The following is a 13,353-nucleotide window of genomic DNA, read 5'->3' on the forward strand; positions in this document are numbered from 1 at the left end:
GAGAAGGCATAACCTCCCTAAATGCCTGCCTGGAGGCAGTGATGGGCTGGATGAGGAATAACAAACTGAATCCAGATGAGATGGAGGTACTCACTGTGCAATTTACTCATTGTGCAGGGTCAAGTCTTGGGAGGTGGGTTTGATCTGCCTGTCCTGGACAGGGTCACACTTCCCCAAAAGGAACAGGTACACAGTCTGGGGTTGCTTCTGGATCCAAGCCTCTCCCTGGTGTCCCAGGTTGAGGCAGTGGCCAAAGTGCTTCCAATCAGCTTTGACTGATACACCAGCTGCATCTGTTTCTTGAGATACAGTAAATTACCTCAGAACAGTGGTACATATGCTGATAACCTCCAGACTGGATTATTGCAATGTGCTCTATGTGGGGTTGCCTTTGTATGTAGTAGTTGATCTAGAATGCAGCAGCCAGGTTGGTTTCTGGGTCATCTCAGAGAGACCATATTACTCCTGTATTGAAGGAGTTACACTGGCTGCTGATACGTTTCCTGGCAAAATACAAGGTGCTGGTTATAACCTATAAAACCCTAAACAGCATGGGCCCTGGGTTTTTAAGAGAGTGAGGCTATTCTCTACAATCAGGCTCTGTACCAGGGGACTGGGAAGTAGCAAATGTGACACCAATTTTCAAGAAGGGATCCAGGGGGGATCCGGGAAACTACAGGCTGGTTAGCTTAACTTCTGTGCTGAGTAAATTGATGGAAAGCATACTTAAGGACAAAATGGTTAAACATATAGAAGAACAGACCATGCTGAAGCATGGCTTCTGTAAGGGAAAGTCTTGCCTCACAAACCTTTTGGAGTTCTTTGCAAGTGTCAACAGGCATGTGGATAAAGGTGATCTGGTTGACATAGTATACTTGGCCTTCCAAAAAACTTTTGACAAAGTTATCCACTAAAGGCTCCTGAATAAACTTAGTAGTCATGGGATAAGGTGACAGGTTCATGTGTGGATTGGTAACTGATTGAAGGACAGCAAACACAGGGTAGGAATAAATGGAAAGTTCTCACAATGGAGGGAAGTAAGAAGTGGGGTCCTCCAGGAATCTGTATGAGGACCAGTGCTCTTTAACTTGTTCATACATGATCTAGAAGTGGGGTAAGCAGCAAAGTGACCAAATTTGCAGATGACACTAAACTATTTAGGATAGTGAAATCCACAACAAATTGTGAGGAGCTCGAAAAGGATCTCTTCAAACTGGATTAGTGGGTGACAAAATAGCAAGTGTAAAGTAATGCATATTGGGGCAAAAAATCCCCAACTTCATATATACACAGATGGGGTCTGAGCTGGCAGTGATTGACCAGGAGAGAGATCCTGGGGTCATGGTGGACAGCTCGTTGAAAGTGTTGATTCAGTGCGCAGCACCTGTGAAAAATGCAAATTCCATGCTAGAAATAATTAGGAAGAGGTTTGAAAATAAAAATGCTAATATTATAATGCCCTTATACATATCTATTGTGTGACCCCATTTGGAGTACTGTGTGCAGTTCTCATCACTTTATCCTAAGAAGGATATTGTAGAATTTGAAAAGGTACAGAAGAGGTTACCTTCCTTAAGAGGTAAGGCTACAGCATCTGGGGCTTTTTAGTTTGGAAAAGAGGTGACTAAGGGGAGACATGATCAAGGTGTATAAAATTATGCAGAGAGAGTTATGCAGAGTAGACAGCGTGGACAGAGATAATTTTATCTCCCTCTTTTGCAACCAGGGGTCATCCCATTAAACGGAAATCCATGAAATTTAGGACCAACAAAAGGATGTGTTTTTCCACACAGTACATAATTAATCTATGGAATTCTCTGCCATTCTCTGGGATGTGGTGATGGCCACTAGCTTGGATGGCTTTAAAAGGAGCATGGACAAATTCATGGTGGACAGATCTATCAATGCTACTGTTCTGGTGGCTATAGGCCACCTCCAGCCTCAGAGGCAAGATGCCTCTATATACCAGCTGCAGGGGACCAACAGCAGGAGAGAGGGTATCCCCTCACCTCTTGTTGTGGGTTTCTCAGAGGCATCTGGTGTGCCACTGTGTGAAACAAGATGCTGGACTAGATAGGCCTTGGGCCTCATCCAGCAGGGCTGTTCTTAAGTTCTTTTGTAATGATCTCTTCTCCAAAAGAAGCCAAAGCTAGGCCGTGCTCCCCCTGTAACTTCTCATTGTTTGAGGAAGTGGGGAGAATGTAACAGTATCATAGAACTAGGATTTTAAAAGGTTTGTACTAGGAGTCTACAGTTAATGTACTAGGAGTTTACAGTTCTCTCTACAATTCTCCCATCAGTTAATCAATACCGAAATAATTGGGTGTCCTGTAATGACCAGACCAACCTTGCTAGTGCTGGGTTGAAGTTTTCTTAGGACTGATTAGAAGCAGCAGATGGAGGTATAACTGGAGGCAGTATTTTGTTGGTAACCAGAAGTGGGTAGAAATGATAGATAGTGGACTGCTAGCGAAAAGAAAGGGACTATGCAAGATTCTTTGTCAGAAACAAGAATGGCTAGATTGTGGACAGACGCCAGCAGATAAGTTGCTCTGATGCAAACACAAAGTGTTCACTGGCTGGGAGGAGGGTGATAGGCAGCATGTCTGTATTTGGATGCAGGCAATGCCCCTTGTGCTGGCATCAGAAATACACCAGCACAGGGGTCGTGGCCAGCAATGGGGCAAAGACACACACCACCTAGTCACTTTCCAGATAGTGAACCCTTTTGTTCACTGGTTGGATTCTTTATTTCTCTCTCTCTCACACACACAAGCAAGAACTTCCATAAACTTCAACATTTCATCTTAGGCATGATTTGGTAGCAAATTTTATTTTGTGTTTTGCATGAATTGAGAGAGAGAGAATAGAGATTATCTGAAGACCTCCAAGGTCCTTTCCAAATGTAACATTCTATTATTCTATGAATGGAATTGTCTTACAATATTATCATCTTATGACATTTTCAACATAGTCACTCACATTCGCTGCAGTTCCACCCTCACAAGGAGGCAGGACCCAAGCTGCATTGTAGCATTGCTCTGCAGCCCAACATGCAAAGAGGGGGATCAGGTAGACATTTTTAACTTCTCTCCCAGCTAAAGTCCCGTTCACTGCCAGATATATGTCCCCAAGGACTGTATGACCTTCAGGAAGATATTCCTTGCTTTGTTTACTCTTTTGGATCACGGGGAGGGCATGAGTAGAAATATTATTTTATCTATCACATTGAGAAGTGGCATTTTGTTCATGGGGACTAAGTGGAATATATCTATCTATCCATCTATCTATATCTATATCTATATCTATATCATCTATATCTATCTCCCCGACACCGGTAAGAGCATCTGTGCGCTCTTTGGGTTCCCACCTTCTGCCCGAGTCTTTCCTGCCCTCCTGCATCTTCTGCCCCAGTATCTACCCTCCCCCACATACTGCACCAGTGTTTCCTGCCCCCATTTCCTGCCCCAGTCTCCCCTGCCCTCCCCATAATCTTCCCCAGTCTTTCCGCCCACCCCATCAACTGCCCCAGTTTCTCCTGCCCTTGCCCCACCTTCCGCCCCAGTCTCTCCTGCCCTCCCCATCTTCTGCCCCAGTCTCCCCGTCTGCCCCCATCTTCTGTCCCAGTCTCTATTGCTCTCCCCCATCTTCTGCCCCAGTCTCTCCTGCCCTCCCCCATCTTCTGCCCCAGTCTCTCCTGCCCTCCCCCATCTTCGGCAACAGTCTCTCCTGCCCTCCCCATCCTCTGCCCCAGGCTACCTACCCTCCCCAACTACTGCCCCAGTCTCTCCTGCCCCCGTCTTCTGCCCCAGTCTCCCCTGCCCTCCCCCACCTACTACTCCAGTCTCCCCTGCCCTCTCCTACCTACTGCCCCAGTCTCTCCTGCCCTCCCCCACCTACTGACCCGGTCTCCCCTGCCCTCCCCTTCTTCTGCCCCAGTCTCCCCTGCCCTCCCCTTCTTCTGCCCCAGTCTCCCCTGCCCTCCCAACTTCTGCCCCAGTCTCCCTTGCTCTCCCCCACCTACTGCCCCAGTCTCTCCTGCCCTCCCCCACCTATTGCCCCAGTCTCTCCTGCCCTCCCCCACCTATTGCCCCAGCCTCCACTGCCCTCCTCCACCCACTGCCCCAGTCTCTCCTGCCCCAGTCTCTCCTGCTCTCCCCCACCTACTGCCCCAGTCTCTCCTGCCCTCCCCCACCTACTGCCCCAGTATCTCCTGCGCTGCCCATCTTCTGCCCCAGTCTCTCCTGCCCCCCTCCACCTTCTGCCCCAGTCTCTCTTGCACTCCACACTTACTGCCCCAGTCTCTCCTGCCCTTCCCCATCTTCTGCCCCAGACTCTCCTACACTCCCCCACCTTCTGCCCCAGTCTCTCCTGCCCTCCCCATCTTCTGCCACAGTCTCCCCTGCCCTCCCCCCGACCTTCGGCCACAGTCTCTCCTGCTCTCCCCCATCATCTGCCCCATTTTCTCCTGCCCTCCACCACTTTATGCCACTGTCTCGCCTGCCCTTCGCATCCTCTGCCCCAGTCTCCCTGCCCTCCCCCACCTACAGCCCCCAGTCTCCCTGAGCTCCCCCACCTACTGCCCCAGTCTCCCGTTCCCTCCCCCGTCTTCTGGCCTTTTCTCCCTTGCCCTCCTCGTCTTCTGGCCCAGTCTCTCCAGCCACCCCCCACATACTGCCTCAGGCTCTCTTGCCCTTCTCCAACTTCTGCCCCAGTCTCTCCTGCCCTCCCCCATCTTCTGCCTCAGTCTCTCTTGCTTTCCCACACCTTCTGCCACAGTCTCTCCTTCCCTCCCCTGTCTACTGCCCCAGTCTCCCCTGCCCTCCCCATCTTCTGCCCCAGTCTCCCCTGTCCTCCTCCACCTAGTGCCCCAGTCTCCCTGCCCTCCCCCACCTATGGCCCATCTCTCCTGTCCTCCCCCGTCTCCTGCCCCAGTCTCTCCTGCCCTCCACCGACCTTCTAAATCAGTATCTCCTGCCCACCCCAACCTTCTAAATAAGCCTCTCCTGCCCTCCCCCAACTTCTGCCCCATTCTCTCCTGCCCTCCCCCATCTTCTGCCCCAGTCTGTCCTGCCCTCCCCCACCTTATGCCACTATCTCTCCTGCCCTCCCCAGCCTCTGCCCCAGTCTCCCTGCCCTCCCCCACCTACAGCCCCAGTCTCCCTGCGCTCCCCCATCTACTGCCCCGTCTCTCCTGCCCTCCTCTCATCTCACCCCAGTCTCACCTTCAGCATCTGTGCCTTCCTTGGCTGGGCTCCTCTCACCTTTCCCACCCCGCTGGGCACAGCGCGGCTCAGCCACCCGCCCAGCTGGGCTCCTCTCACTTTTCCCTCCCCTCACTGTGGCTGAGTCGGGCCCCCAGCCACTGCCACCACCTCCATCACCATGCCCGGACAAGTCTCCTCTCTCCCCACCTGCTTCTCCCTTCCTCCTGCTCATCTGCCCGCAATTTTCTCCTCCTTCAGTCCTGGCAGTCTGCCATTACTGTTCCCTCCCCACCACTGCTGGCATGCCAGAGCTCTCCTGCCCAATGGTCTGCGTTCCGCTGGACTGCCAGAGCTCTCTCAACCAATGGCATTCTTTCCGCCATGCATAGCCTTGCTACGCATCCCCACGTATGGCTGGCTAAGCTTATTAATTATATAGAAATCCCACATGCAGTTCATTCAGTTCACTTAGGGACAAAACACCCTAGTAATGTTGTTATTAAAGCATTTTAAAAATGATTGTGTTATAAATAGCTACTGTACAAGCATACTTGCATTTTCAGTGTCAGGTTTCCTTTTTGCACTCTACTTTTGAAAGGAGAGGCTTCTCAGTTCTAAGTAGTGAGAATATTGGGAACCAAATTGTATCTATCTTATTGTTTTCCTTAACTACAAGATCTTTAACTTTAAAAGTTTAAAATTCCCAAAATGCAAGCATCTTAGTTTAATCTAGTACTATCAATTAGGGCTGCGGAATAATTTTGCCCCCACTGGAATTTGGGCTGGAATTACAGCTTCCATAAGGATTTGAAGGATTTCTGGAATGGATCCCAGTCCTGCTGCTTTCTGGTAAATTCTGTATCAATCGGGAATTAGAGGGAGGCTTCCACTGTAAAGAGAAGAAGATGTTTTTGCCTACTCCCTCTGCCTTGCAGGACTTGGAACATGTGAAGACCTTTTCTAACCATCCTCTCATGAGATTGTATAAGAGGAAAGTTCCTGCAGAGAAGTGACTGCATAAAGGGAAAGTTTTAAAAAACCCACTTGTGCACACAAATTAATTAGTTTATGTTATATTTATAGATCGCCTTTCATAAAAGGAAGTGAAATGGTAGGAATAGGAAAAATAGTACACATTATAAAGCCATAAAACAACATGCCCCTTAGCAGCAGCAGCAGCAGCAGCAGCAGCAAGAAGCATTCCACCTGTACTAGATTTCATGCCCCACACCCTGACAATCTGAGGTGCAGGCAGGGAAGACTTTTATTTAAAAAAACTTTCACTGCATCAGATCTCCTGAGGAGCCTTGCTCATTTCAGACTTCAGATGTAGGAGCTCCCCAGCTGTGTTAGATCCCCACCCCCACCACATCAGATAGTCTCAGATACTAGCAGGGTGGGGAACTGGGTGAATTACTGAAGTTGTTGAGTGAATTGGATTCTGTGATTCACACCAGGGTGTTCTCCTCCCTAGTAGAACTCAACAGAGCAAAAACTAGCGTGTCCTTACTATCAATTTAATATTTTTGTCCTATCCACACTTAGGATATATCTTAACTCAAATGTTTAATTATATGCACACACAGTATGTTTAGTCTATCCTATTCCCAACAGGTGAAGACAGTAATTAACCATAGCAAGACAGTAATCAAACCATGCGGTCATGAGGTTTTGTTTTTTTTAAAAAAAAGCCTCTAAAAGAATCTCCTTTCTCCGCCCTAAAAAACAAACACTTGCACAAATGAAAAGATTATTATGTTACATCAACATGTTACTTGGCCTTTACTGAGCCTTTGAAGAACAGATTCTAGAGCAAGCCGTTAATGTATTTTGGAAGAATGTATTCTGGAATACTTACTTACTTACTTATTTATTTATTATTTCTCTCTGTAAAACCACTTTGAAAACTTTTGTTGAAAAGCGGTATATAAATATTTGTTGTTGTTGTTGTTATGTATTTATTGGGGCATCAGATTTCACGACAAGACTTTTACTTCGTTAGATAGATGAAGCATCTAAAGTTGGCCCTTGCCTACAAAAATTTGTTTCACAATAAGTAGATAGATACTGAAGGTGATGCAACGCTCTTTTTTATGATTGGAGGGCAGATATTTGAAGCATCCACCAGGAGAGCCTCTTTGTGTGCCCTGATCATTTGGACTTGGTCAGTGGAGGTAATCACTAAGAGACCTCAGCTAATTGTAGAAATTGGGGATGAAACGTGAGGAAAGAGGTAGTCTCTAATAGTTTTGTAGGAGAACTCTGTTTAAAGAAATGCATTCCTTTTACTATGTGATGGCAATCCAATTCTCATTTTAAAGATGAAAATTCTATATTCATAAGTTTTTTCAAAACATTCTGAGAAAATAATCACATTCTCTGAGTTGACATTTGCTCATACTGGCTGACCATTATTCAACATTTATGGCAAGTTACCATTATCATTTTGATACTGCTTTTGCTGCCTGGCTGCATTTTAGAATAAGTGACTAACAGTGACAAACAAATAATGCACTTTTCTGTTTAAAAAGTTTAGAATAGAAAAACTTATCAAAACTCTTAAACTTTCCACATTTGCAAGTGTTTTTCCAAGTATCAGCTGTTGTTCCCTTACTCATGAATAATAAACAACATGACCTAGTGAATCATATCAAACTAAATGCAAAGGGCTTTTATTCCTGGCCAAATTTTTAATTAAAAAAAATACTTTTCAGACTGTTTGCCTCCACTTATTGTCCTGGTTTGAGCCAAACAATTTCTTTGTAAAAAAGAGACATCTTGCTTCTTATCTGGGAAACCAAAATATAAGCTAACAATGCCGTTTCCAATGTGTCTACTACAGCTGTCAGATATTTTTCACCATTTTCAAAGCGCTCTCTCGCTCTCTCCCTCCCTCCCTCTGCATTGCAGTTGGGCTTAAAGAGTTTAGTTTCTTTTTGTTAGAAATGGATTCTAGTTTTTGTGGTGGCATGAAGAATTAAGATTGATGGCTATGGGGAATGGATACCCATAACAATTTGTAGTGCACTTTATAAGACCTGAGATTTGTTGTTTATGGCATAGATATGAGGGGCGGGTATATTCTGGGCAGGCACATACCCTCTCAGTTCTGCCTCATTCATGTGCACGGAACTGGCATGGGCAGTTCAGTTTGAATTTGAACCGAACCACCTGGTCCGTGAACCGGTTCATTAAAACCAGTTGCAATTTGATTCATGCTGACAAACAGGGGTGAACATGAATGGGAGACTTCATGTGAGTACTGTAAGAAATTCCCCTTAGGGGATGGGGCCACTCTGGGAAGCGCATGATATCTCCAATATAGGGCTGAGGGACTCCTGCCTGCAACCTTGGAGAAGCCGCTGCCAGTCCGGGTAGACAATACTGAGCTAGATGGACCAATGGTCTGACTTGGTATATGGCAGCTGCCTACGTTGCTATGTTCCTTTTTTCATGTTTAAATTTTTATTGATTTTAACAATATCTTAACATTCACATCACATTAAACAAATATTGACTTCCCGCTCACACCTCCACGTGAATCTATGTTGCTATGTTCCTAACCAGTTCGACCAGGTTCAACCTGGTTTGAGTGCTTTGCTTGTAAAGGGGAACCTGATAAGAATTCTCCTTTACAAACAAAAGGGGATTACCTATCTAAAAAGGGGTTTGAGGGTGGGCAAGAGGGCACCTTACCCACTGATGCAGCAGCAGCTGGGGCGGCTCTGCAATGGCCCCTCTCAGCCCTGCCAGTGCTCCACCCATACTGCGGGCTGGCGGGGTGCTGCCATTAAATAGGTTAGCCGGTCACACTAGCAAGTGAGTGCAGGCTGTGGGTAGGAAGTATGCTTTATTGGTGTTCAATTGGAGTTACCTTTATGATGAAGGTTTCCATGGAATATCACCTCAGGGGTTTGTGGCTGGGCCCCTTTGGGGAGTTGCTTGTCTCACCCACTTAGAACGTTGGGACTTGAGGGGTATTGATGCAAGCAATCATCCCTTGACACAGAATGCTGTATGGTCAGGAGGAAGCTAGAGTTCCAATGGCTGCTGGCAACCACCAAGCCCAGTTGATTTGCCTGGCAGTGGGGGAAATGGCCATCTTTAGGTGGCTAAATCCCAAGAGGGAACAAGTTGCCTGCACTCAGATTAAGGAAGTTAGAAATGTTGTTCTTTTGCATGTTCTGTAAGATTAATAAAGTGTGGCCCCAGTTTACTCCGTTACATGTGTCTTGCTTTTCATTGGGATCAAGGTGCAACCTGATAACTCATATTGGCACCCTGGAGATAATTTATTCATATTTATTTTAGAGAACTATAAATACAATGTTGGTAATTAGACTGAGTTTTGAATATGTTCTATTCCTCAGAAGATCTTAGGCCAAATCCCATTTCTCGTGAGACTTCAGGTGGCTTTTGTCCAGAGCCTTGCCAGGTGCAAGGCAGATTCATGACCTTTTCCTCTGATCCAAGCAATTCCTTCTTTCCTTCCTGCAGGCTGCCTTGCTTGCTTATTTTAAAAAGTAAATATAAATGCCACTACTATATAGCTTATAAAGCAGCTCCTAATAGTTAAAAACATAACATATAAAATATAGTTTCCTGACATGTCCCTTAGTGCCCTCTTGGTTCAACTCAGGAAGAATCTCTCAGAAAAAAATCTCAATTTCTTTCATGTGACATCTGGGCTGTGCTGGATCCAGCAGGGCTGTTTTATATTCTTATGTTAAGGAACATCTGGCAGCGACTTCTCCAAGGTTGCAGGCGGGAGTTTCTCTCAGCCCTATCTTGGAGATGCCATGCTCTTCCCAGAACGGCAGAACTTACAGTGCCCACATGTAGTCTCCCTTTCAGGTTCACCCATATGACAGCCATGAATCAAAATGCTGCCGGGTTTAATGAACTGGTTCACGGACTGGGTGGTTTGTTTCGAATTTGGTTAGAATTTGAACTGAACCACCCATGCCAGTTCCGTGCCCACCTGTCCCAGAATGTGCACCTGCTCCTTCAGAGGAGTGCAATGCATCCAGGGTAGGTAGGATACCCCCTCCCAGACTGGCTCTCCTATTCACCAGAAGCACAGCTCCCTTGTCTGGATCAAATCTCAGTTTCTTCGCCACTATCCAGCCCAACATTGCATCCAGTCACAAGTTTAGATCTTTCTGAAATAAGATGACAAGGCAAGATAAAGCTGATTGTCAACTACATACTGATAAAACCAATCCAAAATCTCTGGGTGACTTCTCCCAGCAGTTTCATGTAAGTGTTAAAACAACATGGGGAACAATATGGATCCTTGTGGAATTCCATACGCCAGAGGCCAAGGAGCCAAACTATTGCATCACCTTCCAAACCCACCCCTCAAACTGAAACCAGCATAAAGCTGTGTCCCTCAACCATACTGCAGAGAGGTGATCCAGAAGTATACCTTGGATGATTATCCAAAGCAGCTGAGAATTCCAGCGGCACCAACAGGAACATAGTCTGTCTAGTTCTCAGCATAGGTCATCTACCAGGGCAGCCAAGGCCAGTTCAAAGCCTGGGCTGGAAATCAAATGGAAAGAGGTCAAAATCATGAGGCTTTGCACATGGGCAGCCCTACCCCTATCCTTGATAGACCGAGTTTTTTTACCCGAGCTTTTACCTAGGTTAAAGCACCCAGCGCACCCTATACCCCAAGTCCAGAGGTCATATATATGCTCCAACTGCATACAGCCCAAGCATACACAGAGTTGGGTGCTTAAAGCACCCGATTCCCAGGGGAATCCCCCAATGCACCACGCTCATCGTGTGGTGCATTGTGGGATTCCTGGAGGTCATGAAAACAAGTCCCGGCCTCCAGAGATCCTCACTGCACACTGAAGAGGAAAATGTTGCTCGTCTAGGGGGAAGGTAGGTTCATCCCTATCTTTCCTGCCCACCCCAGGAATGGTTGTATGCACAACCTTAAACTGTATCACGCAAGACCACTTAAAGAAAAGGTTGATTAGGAACTAGTTGGTAATTTATTAGGATAGAGTGGACCAGAGCAGGCTTTTTCAGCAGTTGCGTCAGCATGGCTTCTTTCAGTCGTTGAGGATTCACACAACCTCTCAAAAGCAGGCTAAGGGAGCCCAGCCCAATTTTGAGTGGTCATGAGAACCGCCAGGAGGTTAGCCCGCTTAAGTCCCCCCCCTCCATTAAATGATGTTAGCGGAGTGATTGCTCCGCTAAACCTGTTTTGGTGATTGTGAGTTGCCACGGTGCGGCTTCATGCCACGGCGACTCATGAGGAGACTCCCGACCAGGAGGCTCCAACATGCCTCCCGGCCTTGGGAGTCTCCCCAGAATGCCCCGCGCACTGGCACAGGGCATTTTGGGACTTCTGGGGGCCAGGAGGCCCCTGATCCCCACTGCCCTTACTGGCTCCATGATGGAGCAGGTACTCACGTGGGCGACCGACCCAGCTGCCCAGGGTGAGCTCTCTGCTTGTCTGTGGGGATAGCGGGCTAAGTCCACTCTCTCCACAGAGCCCAGTTAGGCTCTACACATGGATCGTGTGTAGAGCCTCTTTGTCTTTTCTTAAGCACCTCCTACCTGGTTGTTACCTAGCAGCAGCTTTTATTAGCCAGGGTGAGCAAGGGTCGAAAATGCAGGTGGTCAGGCTTATCTTCCTTGGATATCATCAACAGACTGAATAGATTTACAAGAATACAAACCATAAGATAAGCAGTTGCTTGAAATACATCCATCAATATCACAATTAACCTGAGGTCTACAGCGCAATTCAGGTATCCTAATTCCATGGGCACTGGATCCAGGTACAACAAGCATCTCTTGAAGCCCTGCCTCCACACTGATGTTATTTGAAACTCCATTCCTCACCACCATTTAGTACAAGGACAACATTTGTCTGCAGAGACAAATGCTGTACTTTAGAGATTTTCTCCTGTATTCAGATCTGAACACTGGAGTGTCAATGTTCTGAATCATGGAGAGACTCTCTCTCAAAATGTAATATTTGTTTCTAAAGACAAATTCTGTAAGCTTGCGAATGAGGAGACAGTTTCAAATCATAAGAGCACAAGGGCAAGGCTCTGAGGCACACTTCCATGGATGCTGTACTTCGCATCCACAAAATTAGAATGTTTAAAGAGGGCTTAAGTTGAAGCCAAGTCAAGTAATTTTATCCCCAAAGTGTCAGGTAGATTGGTCCCAGCAAGTCAATGAATGCTCCTCCCCATAACAAACCTTTCCACACTCAGAATGCAAATGTGGCAGAGAAGTCACAATTCTTTGCTATCATAACTGAAGGGTTTGCTGTGGAGGACAGAGGGGGCCTCTTCCAGAGAGCCTTCAACTATGTGGCTAACACAGAATACGAAAAGACCTCAACATATATTACAAGAATACAAACCATAAGATAAGCAGTTGATTGAAATACATCCATCAATATTACAATTAACCTGAAGTCTACAACCCTATTCAGGTATCTTAATTCCATCGACCGGTACAAAATGGATGGGCTGCACTTGAACCAAGGCAGAACCAGACTACTGGTGCTTAAAAGAAAAAAGCTGGCAGAGCAGCTTTTAAAATGACGCCTGGGGAATAGCCGACAGGAGCAGGACAGTATCCGGTTCAACAAATACTTTCAAGTGTGACAGTGCAAAAGATTCAGATAAAACAGAAGGGGACAGAGCAGAATCACATAAAGAGCAGACAGGAGCCTATGCCAGCTGGTCAAAGAGTCAAAAGAAAGATAACATACATCAGGTGATAAATTCAGCATATAAGTACTTATATGCCAGTGCCAGAAGCCTCCAAGCCAAGATGGGTGACATGGAGTGCTTGGTTGCTAACACAGAAATAGATATAGTGGGCATAACAGAAACATGGTGGAACAGTGAGAACCAGCAGGATACTGTTATCCCTGGAAAGGATAATATAGAAAGGACTATAGAAAGGACAGGGAGGGGTGCCTTGGAGGTGGAGTAGCACTGTATATTAAAGGAGGGATAGAATCTAACAAGGTAGATAACATAGGTGGACCGGAGTCCTCTGCAGATACCCTGTGGGTAACAATACAAGGCCTGAAAGGAAACGTGTTACTGGGGACATGCTATTGCCCTCTGGATCAAAATGCTGACAGTGACTGAGAGTTGCA

The sequence above is a fragment of the Hemicordylus capensis genome, chromosome 1, assembly GCF_027244095.1.
Source record: "Hemicordylus capensis ecotype Gifberg chromosome 1, rHemCap1.1.pri, whole genome shotgun sequence".
Classification (NCBI taxonomy): domain Eukaryota; kingdom Metazoa; phylum Chordata; class Lepidosauria; order Squamata; family Cordylidae; genus Hemicordylus; species Hemicordylus capensis.